The sequence below is a fragment of the Enhydra lutris genome, unplaced genomic scaffold, assembly GCF_002288905.1.
Source record: "Enhydra lutris kenyoni isolate GAN:26980312 unplaced genomic scaffold, ASM228890v2 scaffoldscaffold21, whole genome shotgun sequence".
Classification (NCBI taxonomy): domain Eukaryota; kingdom Metazoa; phylum Chordata; class Mammalia; order Carnivora; family Mustelidae; genus Enhydra; species Enhydra lutris.
The window spans coordinates 16150176-16157475 of NW_019154105.1; positions in this window are offsets into that span (position 1 = coordinate 16150176).

A 7300-nucleotide genomic window follows, 5' to 3' on the forward strand; every position below is an offset into this window, starting at 1 on the left:
ACATAGTTTTAAAAATAGTTGCAAATCCTTTTTTTTTATATTCACAAGATATGTATAAAATTGGTTAACTTATGATCACTTATTATAACTTATTATTGGTTAACTGGTAATATAAAATGACATACAAATGCTGGAGTTTCACTTAAAATACTAAGTGTCAATCAACACTTGAAAAAAAATTGTCACTATGTACAACTTGTGCTAAATAAAATCCGTTTGCTAAAAAAGGAGGAAAACTTGATTTTTAAAACTGTTTTTATTTATACTTATCAGATGAATATTTTTGATTGTTTAATGTATCTATTATTTTCATTATGTTTCAAATAAATCCTCTCTCAGTTAAGAGCAGCTGAAATTGAGTTTGGTCTTTTTCAACTGTAAAAATCCTGATCATGACATAATTTCACTTATAAAATGAAAATTCCCATATTTTGCATATTTTTCTATTATACAGTTATTTTTAACAGATTGTTTGTAACATAGCCATTTAATCAAATGCCTTTCTATGATTAGGTTAGATTCTGCAATTTTCTAGTGGCTTATTTTCACTAATTTAAACAATTTCCAGTGAATCTCATTTACATGTGAAAATATCTCCATGTACGTAGCTACTTTCTTGGGGTGCCTGGGTGGCTCAGTGGGTTAAGTCTCTGCCTTTGGCTCAGGTCATGATCTCAGGGTCCTGGGATCGAGCCCCGCATCAGGCTCTCAGCTCAGCAGGAAGCCTGCTTCTTCCTCTCTCTCTGCCTGCCTCTCTGCCTACTTGTGATCTCAAATAAATAATCAAAATCTTTAAAAAATAACCACTTTCTCTAGCTATTGGATCTACTTCTCACTATATGAAAACTTCCCAAATTGGTGATTTGACCTCTAAAATTACACTGAGGAATTAGGAAAACATATGGAAGGGATAATTTATACAAGATGGAGTTTTACTTTCATTCGAGCCTTTGAAACTATCGGAAGACATTTGAATAAGGCAAAAATCTTTCTAGTAAATTACAAAACCTATTACTGATTCCATGATGGAGCAGGCCAATGAGTTTTTTTAGCTATGCTCTGCTTCCTGATAACTTCCTCAAATGAAATTTTATCTTATTTTTGCAAAGGGCTTGAAATTACTTTCAGTAATATGTGAGGCTCATCAGTTTCTATTTATAATTCTCTAATATTTAAACCTCGGATGGGCATCAATGCACTGAACATCCTACAGAGATTTGCAATCTCATTTACATGTTGATTCAACCTGGACTGGCATTTGTGATAATGATCCAAAGACCTTTATACTCTTTACAAAACTCCCTAATAAAACACTGGCATTTGTTTGTTTGGAAGGCTGCACTTTATGGTGTTTTAATTATTGCTGTGCATTATTGCTTCCTAAATCACTTGAGGGTATGTACATTGAACACTATATGGTTCTTTATCAAAAGCTGAAAGAAGAACACAAAATGGTGATTATCATTGTTCCTCAACATTGTAGACATGGAATCGGAATATAATTTATGACTTTCATTACTGTAAAATTTCTTGCAAATCATTTATAAACACTGTAAACTATTTCAATCTTGTCCAAAAGAGGTAATAAATTCTTTGCATCATTTTTATATTTGTTATACTGTGGGGAAATAGCACAGTGGTCACAAAGCTAATTGCTTAAAAAAGCAATAAGTAAAAAATAGTTCTTTATGCATGATGCAACCTGAGTCTTAAAAGATTTTCTATAATGTGATTTCAGTGCTAATTACATAGATCAATAAAGATATTAAGCTGGCTTTTTTTGGATACAGTTATTAGTGCAGCCGTGATAAAAAGCTAGGGGAAATAGCAAAAGTATATTTCCAATATAGGAAATTAAGTGATTAAATATAAGCCTTAATTAGAGCATCAATACAATGCTACTGCTCAAGTCTCACCACGGAAATAGAAAGCAGAGAGACACAGAACCATTGGACCATCTGGATCATGTTACTAACATTTTTTACCTATAGCACTTAATCTGAATTTATATATTTAGGGAGTAAGATGCTCAATAAAAGAAAAAAAAATAGATTGTGTATCTTGCAACAATAGCACTGTAAACCATTATAAGATATTGAGATACTCTCTGTTCAACCCAAAATTAATAATTCACTGCAAAGGATTCTAGAGACATCACATGCTACCAGAGCTCTCTTCCTGGCACTGGGAGGTCAACACTAATTTTTTCAAGGGCTGCCACAAGTACCACAAGACACGGTCTTCTGAAATCATAATAGTGCTTCATACTATAATTTCAAATAATGCACAACAATAAAACTAGAACTTGTGTTACCAGAAGCCTTGTAATCTTTTTCTATTTAAATAGTGAAAGTTCCTAACTAAATCCTATAATCCTTGAATGTACCAGTTCTTTGTAAATTGGCACTGTTATTAGGAGCCAACACATTATGGTTTATTTTATTTTATTTTATTTATTTATTTGACAGAGAGAGATCACAAGCAGGCAGAGAGACAGGCAGAGAGAGAGGGGGAAACAGGCTCCCTGCTGAGTAGAGACCCCTATTGGGGTCTCAGTCCCAGGACCCTGGGATCATGACCTGAGCCAAAGGCAGAGGCTTTAACCCACTGAGTCACCCAGGCGCCCCTACATTATGGTGCTAATGGATTTTTTATGAAACATCTACCATAATTATATGCTCCCTTTCTCTCTGGTGACATTCTTTGTCTAGATGTCTATTTTTGTTTATTGTTAATATAGTCACTCAAGCTTTCTCATCAGTAGTGTTTGCATGATACAATATTTTAACCCTTTTAACCTGAGTCTTTAGACCAGAAAGGAGATTTTCCTTCCTTCTTCTTTGTAAAACAAACAAACAAACAAAACAAAACAACAACAAAAAAAACCCTTGAGTTTCTAATATCTTAATGTGGGATTCTGAACGCTCATTTTTAGATAATACTTAACTGAAAAACAGTGCCTTTTTTTCTAGATAAAAACTGTCTATCCGTTTTTAACAAATAATCCAATTGAAGAATCTCTGATTTTTATTGGAGTATTTTTCCATTTAGTTTTTATATAGTATTTAATATGGTTGTGCTTAAGTCTGTCATTTTACCTTTGCATGAGTGGAGGGATTGGCAGATGTCCCACTGACTGCAAAGCCTGATCTGAGATCACAGGCTTGATCACAGATCTCACCATCCACAAGATCACCACCCATGAGAACATGACCTGAGCTGTAACCAAGAGCCAATAGCCCAACTGACTGAGCCATCCTGGTGTCCCACTATATGTTTTCTATTTATCCCTTCTGTATTTGTTTTTTTTTCTCTTTTGCCTACTTCCTTTTGAACCAATCAAATATTGTTATTCCATTTTTTCCTTATGTTATATGCATTTAACTTTTAGTTTTGTATGTTTGTTTTATTTGAACATATTTATCTATTGATTGATCACATCATGTATTAAAATATGCAGCCTTAATTTGTCACACTCTGCCCTGACTTAGTATTTTATCTCTTCATCTATACTGTAAGAATTTATTTATTTATTTATTTGTTTGCTTGCTTGCTTGTTTAAAATATTTTATTTATTTATTTGAGAGAGAGGGAGGGAGAGAGAGGGATAGTGAGAGAAAACATGAGTAGGCGTTGGGGAGAAGGAGAAGCAGGTTACCCACTGAGCAGGGAGCCCTATGTAGGGCTTGATCCTGGGATCAGAACCTGAGCCAAAGGCAGATGCTTAGCTGCCTAAGTCATCCAGGTGTCCCTGTATTGCAAGAATTTAAAACAATATTCTTCCATTTTGCTATAAGTTGTTCCTATTCACTTTACCTCTTCATATTTTATAAAATTACACCTGTTATTTGTCTTTTAAAGAAATTTTAAAAGTTGAAAAATTGTTTATATTTATTTACATATTTTTTTCATTTCTGGTATTTTTATTCCTTGTGTAGTTCCAAGGGTTTATTTATATTCATTACCTCTCTTCATCTTGAAATATTTTCGGTAACATTTCTAGTAGTACAAATCTGCTATTGATGAATTTTCTTAACTTTTTCTTAGCTGAACTATCTTTATTTCACTATAATTTTAAGAGGATCTAAGTTGTAGGTTGACAGTTACATTTTTTTTCCCTTTTCTTCAGCATTAAAGATGTGGATATGTCCAATATCCATTACTCTAGCGTATCTAAAACTTTGATACAGATGTCAAGAATTATCTCCTAAGTGATATCTTTGAATTTTCTCTATGAACTTTTAACATGTCATCCCTTTTATTTATTTTTTAAATCTTATTATTTTTTTTTAATTTGGACATAGTTGGCATACAATACTACATTAGTTTCAGGTGTACAGCACAGTGATTTAACATCTTTCTATATTATCTATGCTTGTAAGTGTCGTTACCGTATTTCACCATGCAGCACTATTACAATATTATTGACTATATTCCTTATGCTATACCTTTGAATCCCATGACTTATTCATTCTATAACTGGAAAACTTCATCTCCCACTCTGCTTTACCCATTTTGTTCATCTTCCCACCTCCCTTCCTTCTGTCAACCATCAGTTTGTTCTCTGTATTTAAAGCTCTGATTCTGCTTTGGGTTCATTTTTGTTTGTTTGGTTTTTAGATTTCACATATGAATGAATTTGTATGGTATTTATCTTTCTCATTCTGACTTATTTCACTTAGTATAATACTTTTTAGGTACACCTATGAATGATTCAGTTTATACATTTCTCTCAAAGAAGTACAATATTTCACAATGCAGATCCAAACATGTCATTCTCATATTTGGGGTCATTCATTAAAATACTGTGACCTTCAGTATAAAATTCAAATGATTTAGTTTATTACTCAACTTTTCTTCATAATCAGAAACTTCAGCCTTCTTAGCTTTATGTTATTCATTCTCCTACACGAAATACATATTCAAATCATATCAACCAATCAACCAACAAAAAAAATTACTAGTCTAAGTGTTTTAAAGCAATACATTAATGGACTAAAGAATGCAATTTCTCAGAAGGATCTGCCTGTGTTTTAGAAATACAGAATGATCAGCCCAAGTGTTTCTTATGAGTTCAGTCTTTAACAAAAGTAAGTAGCTAGATAGTCAAGGAGTAATTAGGAAAAGAGCATACCAAAAAATTCATAGCTGGAAGAGAGAATTCCAAAGAAAAAAAACATATATTAAACTTAGGCAATGGAAGGGCAAATTGAGAGGAAAGAATCGATATTATGGTTTTGTAACAGATTAGATTTTTGAGGTGTAGGGGACATGTAGAGTCTTAATAGTTTCTTTAGAATGGCCATTAAGTAAATAGAAAAAAAATAATCAAAATAAGAAATAGAATAGAGAAATATAATAGAGGGGCACCTGGGTGGCTCAGTGGGTTAAGCCTCTGCCTTCGGCTCAGGTCCTGGGATCGAGCCCCGAATTGGGCTCTCTGTTCAGCGGGGAGCCTTCTTCCCCCTCTCTCTCTCTGTCTGCCTCTCTGCCTACTTGTGATCTCTGTCAAATAAATAAATAAATCTTAAAAAAAAGAAATACAATAGAAAAGAACATTGTTAGAAGTTTAATAAGATTAAATTTCATCATGTTTCTCAAGTCTTGAGCGGAATGTCAGGTAGACATTTGGAAAACCTAGTCTAGAATATAAAGTGGGATTTTAGCTACAAAGTTTAGGGAATGCATAAGCATGTAGAGACACAGATCTCTCAATGTTGAATATATGAAGAAGAGAAAGGATCCAAGAATTGAATCATGAGAAGCATATAATTATTTAATTTGATGGTAGACTAATAAGAGTCAGGAAATAACTTGAAATGAAAATGATAAGGAATAATAGAGAAAAACTGTAAGAGAAGCCTTTGGCAGATGTAAAAAGATTTTCTAAAAGAAAGCTATGATAATCTGTATCAAATCCAGAGAAATGCTTGAAGCAGAAAGGAAAGAATAGTCCCCCTTAAATTTGCCACTTGGAAAGTTTTTAGCTTTCTTTTAAAGATTTGTTCATTATAGTGGAAAGTACTAGACAAAAATCAAAATGAAAATGGAGTATTCAATTCTTTCTAGAAAGTTGGCAGTGGAAGAAAAGAAAAAGAAAGTTAGCAGTGGAGAATGAAGAATGGTCATATGTTCTTAGGGAAAGACTCACAATTGAATAATGGCTATAGACTGAATGTGTTTTCCAAATATTTGCATGTTAAATACAAACACCTAATGTGATGGTATTTGGAGGTGATTAGGTCATGAGGTTGGAGTCCTCAGGAATAGATTAGAGCCTTATTAAAGAGACCTCAGAGAGCATCCTCTCCTCTTCTGCCACATGAGGGCAGAGTGAGAAGACAGTTGTAAATGAAGCAGGAAGTGAGTTCTCAGTAGTCACTGAATCAGCCACTGCTTTGATCTTGAACCTCCCAGCCACCAGAATTGTGATAAATTAATATTTGTCATTTATGAATCACCTAGTTAATGTTATCTGTTATAGCAGCCCAAATGGACTCAAGCAATAATATAACTAATATAGTCATTGTCTTGCTTGACATAGTAAAATTGAAAAAAAAAATCGAGAAAAAGGGGTATAATTAATGAAGTGAGGTGTCTACAAGAAAAACATGGCTGAAAATATAAATGGTAAGCAGGTCAAAAGGGAATGACTGAGAACTACAGAGTCAAATCCCATAGCTTCCAAACTCTACACTTTAAACCTTTTACTCATTGTTTAGGCTCCTCTTGTTTTCCATCTGAAAACAGCCTCTGTGACTCAGCTCATTTCCCCAGTTCTATTCCGTGAAACATTGCTCAGGCAAGATTTGAATCTGAGGAATTATCCACTCCTACTGGGTCAGGAAGGAAAGGCCGGAAGAGGACAAATTCCTTTTTCCTCATCAACAGAATGAAAGGAGTTTCTTACATCTCAGTGTGGGACTCTGTATGTATATCATTGTAGAAGTAATATTAGACTCCTAAACTGCTGTTGCTTATAAGAAAAGGTATCAATACACACATTAAAATTTGTAAACAAAATCAATACATATAAAGTAGAGCATATCATTTGTACACACTTAGAATATAAAATATTTTCATTATAATAATATCTTAAATATTTAAGACATTTATATGTGTACATAGTAATTCATGTATTATGTACACATTTAATGCATATAGGTATACACACATAGTATATATTACTTTGTAGACACACTATATAAATAGTAATTTATAAATATAATACTCTGTATAAAATATTTTATATACATATACACACATATATAAATGTATACACAGCCACATATTCTGCTTC